The following is a 14,237-nucleotide window of genomic DNA, read 5'->3' as shown; positions in this document are numbered from 1 at the left end:
CTGCCTCACCCCATTCCCCCAGGGTGAAAAAGGCTCCAGCAACACTTGTGAGTGACCACCCTGTGCAGAGATGGTGCATACGACGGGGACAGGGTAGCTGCTATGGTCTGAATGTTTGAGTCCCCCCCCCAGATTCATATGTTGAAATCCTAACCCCCCAGATGATGGTATTAGTAGGTGAGGCCTTTGGGAGGAGATTAGGTTATGGGGTGGAGCCCTCGGGACTGGGATTAGTGCCCTTATGAAAGAGGCTCCAGAGAGATCCCCAGCCCCTTCCATCTTGTGTGGACACAGAGAGAAGGTGCTGGCTATGAACCAGGAAGAGGGCCCTCACCAAAACACAGCCATGCTGGCATCTTGATCTTGGACTTCCCATCTCCATAACTGTCAGAAATAACTTTCTGTTGTTTCTAAGCCACGCAGGTATTTTGATCTAGCAGCTTGAACAGACTAAGACCGTAGCAGAGAAGGGACATCCCCACCTAGAAACTGAAGGCATGACAGACTCCTGACTGCAGGGTTCCCAGAGTCCCCACTGAGCCCCCTTTACCCTGCACCAAGCCCCTGTCATTTCAGCCAGCCAGGGGAATGGGCACAGGACTGGGGGGCTGAGGTGGCCCAATTAGGAGATGGGGATGAAGCTCTGATGGTGGACACCTATGCCAGAGATGCCATTCTCTCTGAGACCCTTCCTTGGGTTCTGCCCCTGAGGACCCACACTTGTCACAGATCAGCAAGGCTGGAATTAACTCAACAACTTCCTGAAATGGAGGCTCTAGAAACATCTAAGACACGGCAGCCATTCGGGCAGAGCTCATTGTTCTCTAAATGGCAGAAATACCTGGGAAGCCGGTGTCTCCCTAATAATAGTAAATAACATTGAGCACCTGCCTTGCACCAGACCCTTCCCACATACTTTATGTAACATTTAATGCTTACAGCAACCTATGAGGAAGGTCAGATTATTTACTCTTCCTCCGGATGCTCAGAGAAGTGAAGAAAGTTGACTGAAGTCACACAGCAAGAAAATGGTAGAGGTAGGATTTGAACCCAAGCAGCTTAACTCTTCACCTCTTCACTCCACATTCCCTTCTCGATACCCAGGTTCTTCCTCTTTGAGCTTGGCTTGTTTGCTTTCTGTAACTAGGGTGTGGAAAGAGTTATTCTACATGTGAAAAGTTATACTTGCATGTGAAAAGCAAGTAGCATATGGCAAGTTCTTCATTCATGTATTCATTCATTCATTCATTGAAAAATTGTTAAGTGTGTGCCAGCACCGTGCTCTTTGCAAGAATGACTAAGTTGGGGTCCCTGCCCACAAAGAGCTCATGGTCTGGAGGGGAGACAGATATCTAAAGAAACATGCAGATGTTGTGGAACTAGGAGAGCTAAGGGGAGGAAGTCCAGGTTGCTATGGTAGCACAGAGGTGGCTATGACTTGCTCTATCCTGTAGGGTAGAGAGGGGGTGAGGGAAGGTTTTAAGAGGAGGGGGGTTGGGCTAGATGAAGAACTGTTCCCACAGTGGTGGCCTGGGGGTGGGGCCAGTGCAGGAAGGACCTTATATGTCGGGCTAATGGATCATGACTTGATGGTGCAAGCCTTGGAGAGCCACGGAAGAACAGTAAGTAGCGTGGCATGATGAGATCTGCGGTTTAGAAAGACCACTCTGGTGGAGGATGGCTTGGAGAGGGTAAGGCTGAAGGCAAGGAGTCCAGCTGGGAGATTACTGGATGAGTGCAGGTGAGAAAGGCCGTGGGTGGGAACTAGCACAGTAGTGGAGGAAATAGAGGTGGAGTTTGAGGAAGACTTGGTGACCAATCAGGTATGGGAAGGTGAGAGAGCTAGAGGAGTTGGGGTTGATTCTGCGTGTGAAACATGCGTGGAAATGCAGGCAATTATTCAGGCGGTGGCAGGTTGCCCTGTTTGGGGAGGGAGGGTGAAAGAGCTTGTAGGTGCAGAGTGTGACAGTGAGAAATGTTGGCAGCCACAGTGTCACCCCATTAATCTCAGCCAGTGGGGAACGCTGCGGTCTCAGGACTGGATGTGGGCAAGCCAGGAAGCCTGTTGCTTGCTCTGTTTCATCAGGAGCCAGGCGGCATGCCTCAATGATCACATTTCTGGTTTCCAAATTCACTACCACTATTGAAAAGAGAGTTGTAACATTGCAGAAACCTTGGAGCAAATCTGATGCATTTTATAGGGTTACTATAGATGGGGAAGATTTTCTAACCCGTTTTCCCTCTCTGACAAAACAGAATTTGAGTATACAGCACCGCCATCAGCAGCCTTTCTGCCAATTACACGTTTCTGTTTGGGCACTAGAAGACCTGCTTTCTGACACACGTGTCTGCTGAGTTGATGTGTTTTCATGATCAGAGGGAGTCACACAGAGGTGCTGCTGTATCTTTCAGTGCTTGCTGAGGGCAACTTTTTGAAGTGTATGTCTCATTAGAGGTGGCAGGAAAGTAATAAAGGGTCACCCCAAAGTCTCACAGTAAGCCAAGGGAAGCCTGCAGAAGGCAGATCAGGGATCAGTTTTCAGGGCCTAGGGGTCCGCTAATTGTGGGAGCCCCTCGGTGCGGCATCAGCGCTGCTAATGCGATTGTCACGATCCCAAGCTTTCTAGTGAAAGTTGGTAATTAAAGGGGGAACGTCAGTGACTCATATCAGCAAGCCACCACCTTCAGCTCTGGGAAAACTTCAGTGCACCTACAATGCATGTGGACAAAACAAACCTAAACCACCCAGGAGTTCCAGGCAGGCTATTGTCCTAGCACCAGGGATGTAAGAGTTGCAAGTTTCCATAGCAACGAGGCAGAGAAACAGTTATCACGCACCTTCCAGGGCCCTTTGCCAAGGTTACAAGGACACCGTCTCAGTGCTGGAGAAGATGACAGAACTGTCTAAAATGTTGACATGGAAGTGAAAAAGAGTTTATGGCACCACAAAATGTGTTTAGGATAATCTAGTCCAACTCCTTCAGTTTTCAGAGAAGGAAACAGAGACCCAGAGAGGTTAAGCCCCTCATCCAAGGTTGCCCAGCTTGGGAAGGGCTGGGCTGCAGTGCCACCATGGCTTTCTGGTCCCTGGCCCAGTGCCCTCTTCTACCCTCCCTGGGGTTGGTACTGAGAATAGAGGTGCCCCTCGTCTCTGCCAGGTGCTGTGTCCCAAAGCCATACATCACGTTTGTGTAAAGAAAATTCTGGTCCACCATCGACTTCCTTGGTAGCCTGAGACGCTGTCTTTTTTATTTCCGACCCCTCTTTTGGCAGCACCTGCTAACACTTTGGTGCTCTGGTTTTGTTCTGTTCTGTTTTGCTCCCTAAGATCCAGACATAGCTTTTCTTCTGGCTTTTCTTTTCTTTTTTTTTTTTTTAACAGTTTGCTTTTTCCCACACATGAACATTTATTAAACATTTTAAGTATTATACACAATTTGCTTCTTTTACTTAGCAGTTTTGGGCGTTTTTCTGTCAGTACTTCATTCTTTTTAGCTGCTGCAGATGTTACATTTTATAGACATATTGGTTGGTATTTCTTATTAATCAACATTTGGGCTGTTTCCAAGTTTGAAAAAAAAAGTTGCAACAAATACTCTTGGGTCCATTTCTTTGTTCAGGATTAATTTCTGGAAGTGGAAGTTCTGGATCCAAACCCAGAATATTTTGAATTTTAATTGATATTGCTAACTTACACTCTAAAAAGTTGTACCAATTTATAAGGCAGAAAATGCTGTTTTTCTTTTTTTTGGATACTTAATCTAAATCTTCGCTAATGTGATGGGTAAAACATGTTTTAATTTTCATTTTTTAATTCTGTGAAGTTTAGTTTCTAACTTACTAATTTTGGTTTCTAGCAATATTCATTCTCAATTTATTACCTCTTTGAAGTTTTAATTTTAGCCATTATGCTTGGTATTAGATTATTCTTTTTTCTAAAGAGCAGCCAGTTCTTGTTCTATCATTGTAACATCCCATGCAATCTCATTGAAGATCAGAAACAAAGTTTTTTAAGGTCTCAGACCTTCTCCTTTAACCACCGAAAAGGTAGTCTCATACCTGTCTCTTTACTATCCCTGTGGAATATCCTGGAGTTTTCAACTTATTGACTCCTGGTCTGAGTGAACAGAATTTTTTTAAGAAGTGTGATATAAAGTAATTCACAGTCCCTCTTTTTTTTTTCTTTTGCCGTACGCGGGCCTCTCACTGTTGTGGCCTCTCCCGTTGCGGAGCACAGGCTCTGGACGCGCAGGCTCAGCGGCCATGGCTCACGGGCCCAGCCGCTCTGCGGCATGTGGGATCTTCCCGGACCGGGGCACGAACCCGTGTCCCCTGCATCGGCAGGCAGACTCTCAACCACTGCGCCACCAGGGAAGCCCCACAGTCCCTCTTTTGATCTAATTTTAATAACTGAATGCTAGCTTTTCTGTTTATAATCCATTTCTGACCTTTGGACCCATCTGCCTAGCTCCTAGCTCTATAGGCTCTGGTTTCAGCTCATGCTACCAGGGGACTCTCCCACTTTGGGCTGTCTTGGTAGATGTTCTACCCTAGGCAGGTGCTGGTCACCTATTCTTGACTCTTGATGGGCATTCAGACAGTTACAGCAAAGAAATGTTTCACAAATGGTATCTGATACAGTCTAGTTAAGATTAATGGGGAATAAAAGTACTTTGCTTAGAAATAATTATCCATAGATCTAAAGTCAACAAAAGTCTCTACAACAAAAAATACGTAATTTTGGGGGGGCAGGAGGAGGCTTGAAATAGATCAGAAAACACTCTCACATTAATTGTTCTTTTCATTTACTTCAACTTTGTACTTAATGCGTTTCTCCTCCTGGACATCAGAAGGAACACCTGGATATCTGGCAGAAGTTTGTATTTTTCCAAATCAATTTCTGGAAAAATTGTGTCACTTTCAAATTCCTGCATGATCCTTGTCACAAATAGTCTAAGATGGCCTGGCCTGCTCATGGCTTCCTTATGAACTGCATCCCACTATCCAAACCATGTCCACTTTATTTGTTAATTCTGATTGCTCAATAAGTTTTAAGGCATCATCCAGACTTTTGGCAAGAAAATGAGCTCCCTGTGGAGGTTCCTTGAGTTCTCTACTGAGAACTATATTAATTGTGTCCTTTAAAGGTCGATCTTCTCTGGAATGGAGAACAGGTTTTCCTGCCCATAAGCACCAAATTCTGTTTGCCTTCTACTGAAGAGGTTGTGGTCAATCTTTGGAAATACCTGTATTCTTTCCTGAGCCGGGGCCAGGGCAGGTCCCTGTTCTTGCCTATGTCCGTGTTCTGGGACCCAGCAACAATGCAGTTTAGCGGATGAACCACGACAGCAGCAGAAAATACTTCCGAGCTAGCACGTCACACCAACACGGGGATTACCCACCAGCTTGGCATGAAATTTTTCTTCTTCCAGTGTTTGAAGAGAGTCTTTAATGATCAGTAAATAAACTGAAGTAGTTGAGATGGATCCATTAGTTCACTGGTGGGCAGCCAGGGGTCCTGGAACCCTTCTCAGGCTTCCCTGTGGACAGCTTCCCTCTGTGCTCCTAGCAATCCAACCTCACGACTGCTTGGTGTTTCCACTGTTGGAGCTGGGTCCTCCTGGGGCCTTCTGAGAGGTGAGCGTGAGGCTTCTCTGGCTCAGGCCTGTGTCTCTTCCTGTCTTGAAAGTGGATTTTCCTGTAGGAGCATGTGAGCAGTAAGAATGTGTCAGGACAGCTCTCTGGAGGGGTGGCCAGACCAAGAGATGGCTACTTGCTTCCTCCTCAGGAGAGGCCTCTGGGTTTAGCTCCAACCCTGGGCCTACATGGCAAGTTCCAGGAGGCCATGGTCTGAGCATCTCTCTTGGGGAGGTTTGTCCCCAGGACAAAAGGGAAGGGAGAAGAAGAGTGAGGCTCCACTGCTGACTTAGCCGCACTTCGGGGCAAGAGGAGCACAGTGGGTAGGAAGGCGCCTTCCATCAGTCTGGAGCCCTTGAGAGGGAGCCTGGATGTCAGATGTGAGGGCAGAAGCACAAGCTCCAGATGGGTTTGTTATCAGCACTGGGCCCTGCGCAGAGCCGATGCACAGTTCCCTTTTGTCAGATGATTGAATTCATTCATTCAGCATGAACTGAGCACCTACTCCCTGCCGGGCACTCTCCTAGCCCAGGGAAAGAGCACAGAGCAAGACAGTTACGGCCCTGCCGCTGGGAAGCCTACATCCTGGGCTGAGTAAACAGGAAGGCTGAGGGCCTCCAGAGCTCTGATGGTGGGAGAGTGGGCGGATGTGGGGTACGCCTGCCAGCAAAGGAGCCCCCAGGTTCTTGGAATTTGTCTTGAGGGCTGGGGTAGGAGATCTGGCAGTGCTGTCCAGATGGGGATGATACCAAGAAATTAAAGAAGCAACAGGAGGAGAAAGCGGGGGAAGTCTGAGCACCTACAGTGTGTAGGCTGGGGGCCGGGAAAGCACCTTTTCCATATGGTGTCAACTTTAATCCTCCCAGACACCCAGTGAGGCCGTAGTCATTGTCACCATTTATAGATTTGCGGAAAGGGTGAGCAGCCTTCCTGAGGCACACATCTCGGAAGTGAGGATTCCCCCTCAGGTCAGCGGACACCATTCCATGAGCAGAAGGCAAGCTGTGTGAGGTCCCCAGAGGAGCCTCTCAGGCTCTGGGGCCTCAGGCTTGTTTTTTCCAGCATCAAGGTGTTTGCCTCAGGTGATGACACCCTGGCCTCTCCCGTCCTGCAGACTCGGGCCTAATGGAGCTGGTATTGGCCCAGCACGTTGGCTGGTGTCAAGAATAGGGGGACAGATGCCCCTGGGGGATCGGCTGAAATGGATGTGCATCTGGAAAAGCAGCTTCCTCACCCAGTGGCCTTCCCAGCCCCAGTGTGGCCCTGGGGGTGATGGCAGAGGGTGGCCTGCTTGCAGCACTGACCTTGTGCTCAGAGCCAGAACAGTCAAAGTGACAGAACGGGTTTGAATTCCATCTCGCTGCTTGCTTTTTGTGTAGCCCTGAGCTAGTCACCCAGACTCTCTAAGCCTTAATTTCATCATCAGCAAATCAAGGTTGACCACAACTACAGCACAAGGCTGTGATGAGAATGAGCACAAATAAGATTGGGAAAGCACTAGCAGTGTCTGGCATGCTAAATGCTAATAATCAGTAGTGCTTATGATTGAGGTTAATATATTATATCAGTATCAGATCATACTCCGCCGTGTATCTGGGGCTGGGCTGTAGGGAATGGTTTATTCTGGTGGCCGAGTCGTATTTCCCAAGGATGCATGGGGCACAGACACTTAAGGCAAATAGAGATGTCAGGTTTTACAGCAGAGGATTCCAAACTTCCCTGTCATCAGAACCCCCGGGGGTCTTGTTATAGATTCAGCGTTGGGGGTTATAACCCCTCCCATTCCTTCCTCCCTCCCTCCGCAGAGATTCCCATTCATGGGTCTGGGGTAAGGTTTTGAATCTGTGTTTGTAACAAAATCCTCAGGTGACCCTGATGCAGGAAGTCCAAGAACTAGGTTTTGGGCAGCATTGCTTTAAAAGCTCTTTCTTCCAGCCCTGGCCAGCCTCGTGGCTGGCTCTCCTCCACGGCTGGGCTATTTCTGACTAATCAGTAGGAGCTGTCACCTCAAATCATGCTCCTCTTCCCTGGGCAGCCCTGGAGATGCACATGGACAAATCCTTTCTCTTCAGCTTTCTGTCTAGACACCATGCAGACCTACAAAATGTTTTCCCCTTAAAAACGTGATCACCTGTCTCTGGGTGACCACAATTTCTAAACTCTCTCCTAAGAAACATGGTTAGAGAAGGGATTTTTTTTCTCTGACTTGGCAATCCATTTAAAAAGTGTTATAAATGTATAATGATATATCTGCCTTTGTTTGTATATGGAATGATCCCTAGCAAATGCAGACTGGGGTAGCACAGTGGTTAAACATACAGACTGTGGCACTGGACTGTCTGGGTTTGAATCACAGCTCTGCCCCTTACTAGCTGTGTGACCTTGGGCAAGTTATACAACCTCTCTGTCCTTAGTTTCCTTATTTTTGGAACAGGACTAATAGTAGCACCTATCCCCCAGAGTCGTTAGAACGATTGGCTGAGTTAATATTGATGAAGCACTTACAACAGTGCCTGACCCATAGCGAGCCTTCACTGTAGAGAGTGAAATGTAACTGCATGAGACAACCTGGGAGATCCAGGGGGCATGGGCATCACATGCATTCCAGGAAAGTAAAGAAGTTTAGGTAATGATGCTGACTGGCTTTGGCCAAGCCCTGTTCTTTCCTGACACACAGTTCTGCCTTGAAGGAATTGAACAAGCCACAGTGGTGGTGAAAGAAGCCCTGTGTGTGACCACCATGTATGAAGCAAAACATCGTTTTGCTGAACCCCATTAGCAAACTCTGTAAAGCCTTGTCTTTGGAGAATCTCTCTAGCTGTGATCTATCTAAGTGGCATGCAGGGAACCAGGGGACTTTTCCCTTTGTCTTAATCTTCCTTCCCAAGGTTTGGAGTTGCTGAAGGTCTTGGCTGGTTTTCTCGACAGAAGAGCTGTAGAGGAAGAACCTGATGTAGGGAAGGCAGGAATTAGCAGAGACCAGAACAGCAGTGTCCAATCAGGTCTTGAGTGATGATGGAAGACAAAGGAAGGGAAGCTGTGCTCCCCTTCCTCTTCTCCCCGCCCTGCCAGGTTAGCCTGCCTTGCCTCCCTTGGGAGGTGGGACGGCAACGTGGCTTAGCACTGGGCCTTGGGGCAGACCCTGCTGGACAGCCTGGCCTGGTACCTAGTGGTGTTACGATCTTGGGAACTTTGCTAACCGGTCTGATTGTCTTCGGTAAAATAAAGGTGAGAGCAGTACCTGTGTCACTGAGTTGTTGGGTCACGTTCAACAAGGTAATATATATAAAGTGCCTGGAACTCCATACATGAAACCTTTTCTTATTCTTATTGCTGGGCGGTCTTTTCCATGGGCCCAATCTAGCCCAAGGTCTTGATAATTCAGGTCTTTCCCTGTACAGACTCCTTCAAAGAATAGTCCAGAATAGTTGGAGAGGGAATGGAGATGGAAAGACCAGCTTGCTTGGACCAACCCATGAGTTTCTGTGTATGTGTTTGGACGGGATGTGGGTGAGGGGCTTGGAGCTCCTTGGGGAGGGACTATACTCTCCACGTGGTAAAGGCCCTCCTGGTGATTTCATGTGCCTCTTCTGGGCACTCCAGAAGCAGGTGCAGGAAGTGAGGGAATGGGCAGCAACGCACGTTTCTGAGTGAGCAGGGAGCAGGGCAGAGCCCAGCATGGTACATGGTCCCCAGGGTGGAAACAGAGTGAAGAAGTGGGCCAGGCAGGAACTGCACTCACGGGTCAGGTTGGGTGGGCCTGGGTCACCGAGGTGGCAGAAGAGGTCTGGAACACATCTGCCAGTAGGCAGTACCCGCACTTCCAAGGAGGAAGTAACTGCGTACCAGTTGGCCAGGTGGACCTCGCAGGACCTTCTGTGGGAGCTCAGAAGGTCCGGCCAATGGCAGCTGGGCCTAGCCATCCGGCTGGGGCAGAGCAGGGGTCTGCTCCCTGAGGAGTTGCACTGGCTCAGGGCCCAGCCCTGGAAATTGGGGCCCAGGGGAACAAGGGGTCAGCCCTAGGACATCGGAACTTGGCCCCGTAGGACAACACAGGCAACACAGAAAAAAATGGCTCAGGAGACTGCCCCCAGAGCTTTGCCATATGCCAACAATCACATTATTTCAAATGAATTTTCACATCAACTCAACGAAGAAAGTATTGTTGTCATCATATTACCGATGAGCAAACTGAGGCTCCTTTAAGTTCACTGACTCGCCCAGTGTTCCAGAGCTGCTCTGTGGCAGAACCAGGAGTGCCCAGGTCTGCCCGCTCAGAATCTCATGCTTTTATCCAGGTACCAGAGTGCCCAAGTCTCCAGCTGCTGGGGCCAGGGTCTGCCTCACCAACAGAATTCTTCACACATTCTTTTGTGTTATATAGAAAGCACCGGGCTGTGGGCTGAGAGCCACAGTGATGCTCTCTGGGACTTTGGAAGGGACCTGGTGGAGTGCCTCATCCAATCTCCTCTATTTAAAGATAAGGAAATGGAGGTTCAGAGAAGTTAACAGCCTTGCCTGGGGTCCCTCAGAAGACAATGGCAAAGCCAGGACCCGAACCAGGCCTGCTGGCTCCCCACCCCATGTTGTCTCCACTGCACTGAGCTGTTTTCCTCCCACACTGAAGAAGATTCGGGCAGACTCATTATGTGGCCCTGCTGCATAAGGAGCATCAACAGAATCAAACATTTAAAGGCCACCAGCATATCTCCCTGGATAGGTGGCAGGAGCAATCTGTCTGCAGTTGCATTTGTAAGCACAGCATGGAGAACTCATCAAGAAGCCGGCAAGGATTGCACAGGTTCTATTTGTCTACTAATTAAAACAAGGGGGCTTCCCTGATGGCGCAGTGGTTGGGAGTCCACCTGCCGGTGCAGGGGACACGGGTTCGTGCCCCGGTCCAGGAGAATCCCACATGCTGCGGAGCAGCTGGGCCCGTGAGCCATGGCCGCTGAGCCTGCGCATCTGGAGCCTGTGCTCTGCAACGGGAGAGGCCGCAACAGTGAGAGGCCCGCATACCGCAAAAAAAAAAAAAAAAACAAGGGAAATGCCAGGGGAAAAGAAGATGGATTGGGGAAAAGATGGAAGTTTTCAAGTCATGTGGAATGGCAGTAGGATGGCAACTGCACGTCTTGGGCAGGGATAGTTCTGCACCTCGTTGGGCATGTGGGTGCCTTTGACTCGGCCACCACGTTCTCATCTGTCTTCCTGTCTGGCTGAGCATCTTGAGGACAACACTGTGTCATCTTTACCTTTGCATCAGCGGCACCCAGCACCGGGTCTGGCATGGAGTAGATATTCCGCAAATGTTTGTTGAATGACTGACTAAACGAATGATTGAAAACCATTACTAAGGGTAAGGGTGAGACCAAATGGCTGGTCAGAGCTCTCCTTTCATATTACACCTGCCATGGGCTCAGTGCCTCCAGATTTGCCTTGCAGAGGGCCCTGGGAGATCCCATGGTCATCCTCTGCCTCTTTGAATATTGGCCTCCCTTGGGAGCCATTACCTTGGTGTTAGGGATCACCACTGGGGTTTGTTAGGGTTGACTAGCTGTGGCCAGGGGCCCGAACCAACTGGCTATAGTCAAAGGCCTGGATGCCAGGGTCAGGTTGCCCCAGTTTGTGTCTCGGCTTCATCACGTTCCAGCTGTGTGACCTTGGGCAAGCTGCTTGACCTCTCTAAGCCTGTTTCCTTATCTGTAAAATAGGGGTCATAGCATGGGGAATGATGAGGATTGAATGAGACAACGTACAGTGCTGGCACCTAGTAAGGGCTCAATCCATGTTAGGTCTTTGTACTGTCATGTCCTGAGGGGCCTGGGAGCATGGCTGCTCCCTCTGCCAGGTCGGGGGTAAGCAAGCCCTGGCTGTGGGCCCACCTTGCCTTTGTTCAGGAGCACAAAGGAGAGCAGGAGATAATGAGGCAGAGAGGAGAGGAGTCTATTAGAAGTGGCAGCAGGAGAAGCTATCGGATATATAGACATGAGCCCGGGCAAACCTGGGATTGGATAACATTTCCATTCTGTTTCCATCATCCATAACTTAGTTATTTAAAGTGCCAGAAAAAAGCCAGAATATGCTGTCCTGTTTGTACAAATGAGGTTTATAAATAGCTGTTGTGGAGAGCTGGCATCGCGGAGAGATCAGGGTGCCCACAGTGAGCCCTGACTCAGTTCCGTGGGGGCCGGCTCTGCCGATCTGGAGATGTTCCGTGTCTGTCTCTGAGCCACTGTCACCTCGCTCCCAGTGGCTCCTTAGGGAGACCTACATGCTTCTACTTTGGGGATAAGGAGCACTGTGGCATTTGAATGGGATTGGATGGCATTGGCATCATTGGGTGTGGCAAAGATGGCAGGATTTGGAACAGGGCAGACCTGGGTTTGAATCCAATTCCATCACTTGCCAGCTGTGTGACTGCTGGCAAATTGGCCTAGCCTCAGTTTTTCCTCTATTCACTATATATCACACTTTAGGGTTGCTGTGAAGATGGAGCTTCTTCCTGTGGGCAGCTCAGCAGCAGCTCTTGCTAGTTTTGGCAAGATAGGCAGGTACTTCTGAGGCCAGACAACCGCAAGATTTTTAGGGGCCTAGAAGTTAACTAATGGCTGGGGAGTAGCGGGGGTAGACAAGGGACCAGGATGACATCTGGTCACTATGATGGAGCAGGTGTTCCCAGGCCCCACTTTGGCCCTTGAACAGATCCCAAACTTTGAGCCATCTGGCCTTCAGAGGATGTCTAGTTATCATTATTATTATAATTATTAAACATCCTCATTGCTGTCTACTTAGTTACCTGGCATTTCAGTTTCTATCAGTGACATAGAGTGTCTGCAAATTATCTGCCGTTGAGTTCCCACCCCAGCCTTGCTCAGAGGGTAGGCTGAGGGATGTGTTAGCAGCTCAATTCTCCGGATGCTCTGATTCTCAACCATGTATCTGACCATCTGAAAGCCCTTGTCTGGCAACTTACCAACACCCTGGCTTTGACTAAGGACCAGCCTCAAAGCAGCTCCGGGGAAGCCCTGGTATTTTCTGTAGGACTGCAGCCACCGACACCATCTGTGTGTTGTTCAAGATGACCTGAGCTCAGGCCTTGAGCAGTTTGGCCCTCCCCAGGACTGTGAGCGTTCTCTTTGGACTTAAGCATGCCATTGGATTTCCTTCTCAGATTCAGTTCAGTTTTACAAGCATTGATTGAGCACCTACTATTTGGCTATAACTATGGTCCTGGTGGGGGGACAACAAAACAGCACGGTGGGCTGGGATGGGGCAGGGCCTGCACTCACCTACAGTTGAATGATTCTCTACTGCTCGTTAGCTGTGTGGTTTTTGAATTGTTACCCCTGACTTTTGAGCCCTGGCTTCCCACTTGTAAAATGAGACTGATATCTACATGGTCTTTAGCATAGAGAAATGGCTCCATAGCAGGTATTCAATGCATGATGGTCAGCTTTTTCTTCTGCTCCTCTCTCCTTTCGTCTCCCTTCCTCCTTCCTGCTGTCTCCCACTCCCCCTTCTTTCCTTGAGCTCAAGGAGTTTACCATCGAGTAGGGTCAGGCAGAGACCTAGACTAAACATTTCAAAACGGCATCAGGATGGGAGTAGGTACAGGGAATTCTGGGATACAGAGATGGACGCCCACAGATGGTTTCCTTCTGTCAGCCTTGGAAGTTCAGGGAAAAGCTGAGTCGTGTGCATGTGTCGGGATGCACGCACAGGGCTGGACGTGTATATAGCCTGCCTGTACCCACACTCACACACACACGTGCATCATATAGACATGTACTTTCATACCTATCAGAAGGGAACTGGCACAAATCACGACTTCCCCATTGTTTCACATAGAGAGGCCTTAACGAAGAGGTAAGGATGGAGTTAAAGGTCAAAAATGGTGCGGTGTCCAGAGACTCAAAATGCGAGGAAGCTCTGCCACACCTAGGGCTGGTGGAACAAGGGAAGAAATAGTGTTACCAAGGTAGGAGAGAGCCTGAGTCTTGGAAGTGATGCAGCCTGGCAGGAGCGATAGTCACAGAAGGACATGGCTACTGCCAGAGATGGGTCCCCGCACCATTCTCCTCTTAGGCTCTGATTTTCTGCCATGCCTCCCATTGGCTGAGCCCTACCAAGGGAGGCTGGGTGATGCTATAGGCAGGAGCCTCCTTCCAGGGAACAGAGCCTGGCAGGGAAGAGCGAAGAGTGGACTCTTGAGAGGGTGCAAATGGAGAGTGAGCAGCAGGGATATGCGTGCAGGGTGGATGCTCCTGTACAGGCACGCACAGGCCAGCCAGAGCTTCTTCCTGCAGGGCAGGAGGGGGGCTGGGCAGGCATGGTGCAGCTGGATGATTCCCAAGCCCCTCCCACATGTTGCTGGGAAGGGCTCTGAACGGCCTCTGGATGGGGCTTTCTGCAGGATTTTCTCAAAGCCCATACGCCGTAATGCCTCAGTTGTTTATTAGAAACCACGATTGGCTTCCAGCCTCCCTAGTCTTTGCTGAAGGCAGCAGTGGGTTTGTACATATTTGAGATAAATCTATGTGTAGTGTTTTCTCTTTCTGCCCCAGTGCCTGTGTTCAGGAGGCGTGAGAGGTACAGCAATG

At 49.3% G+C, this 14,237-nt stretch overlaps 1 protein-coding gene and 1 pseudogene across 3 annotated transcripts in view; one reads left to right on the top strand and one right to left on the bottom strand.

Moving 5' to 3' along the window:
- The window catches only part of GALNT18 (polypeptide N-acetylgalactosaminyltransferase 18), a gene marked incomplete at its 5' end in the record, with an annotated part of 342,665 nt that overhangs the window by 71,750 nt on the left and 256,678 nt on the right, over positions 1–14,237 (top strand). The gene's annotated exons all lie outside the window — the stretch shown is intronic.
- LOC307056572 (dihydrofolate reductase-like) lies at positions 4,789–11,277 on the bottom strand (annotated as a pseudogene). Its single transcript has 5 exons — positions 11,212–11,277; positions 9,818–9,876; positions 9,380–9,513; positions 5,584–5,698; positions 4,789–5,369 (listed from the first exon to the last, which is right to left on the bottom strand). The product of its transcript is annotated as a dihydrofolate reductase-like (transcript).

Source organism: Hyperoodon ampullatus (assembly GCF_949752795.1).
Source record: "Hyperoodon ampullatus genome assembly, chromosome: 7".
NCBI classification, from domain to species: domain Eukaryota; kingdom Metazoa; phylum Chordata; class Mammalia; order Artiodactyla; family Ziphiidae; genus Hyperoodon; species Hyperoodon ampullatus.
Note: the sequence above shows the minus strand (reverse complement) of the source record. Positions and strands in the feature narration are given on the sequence as shown.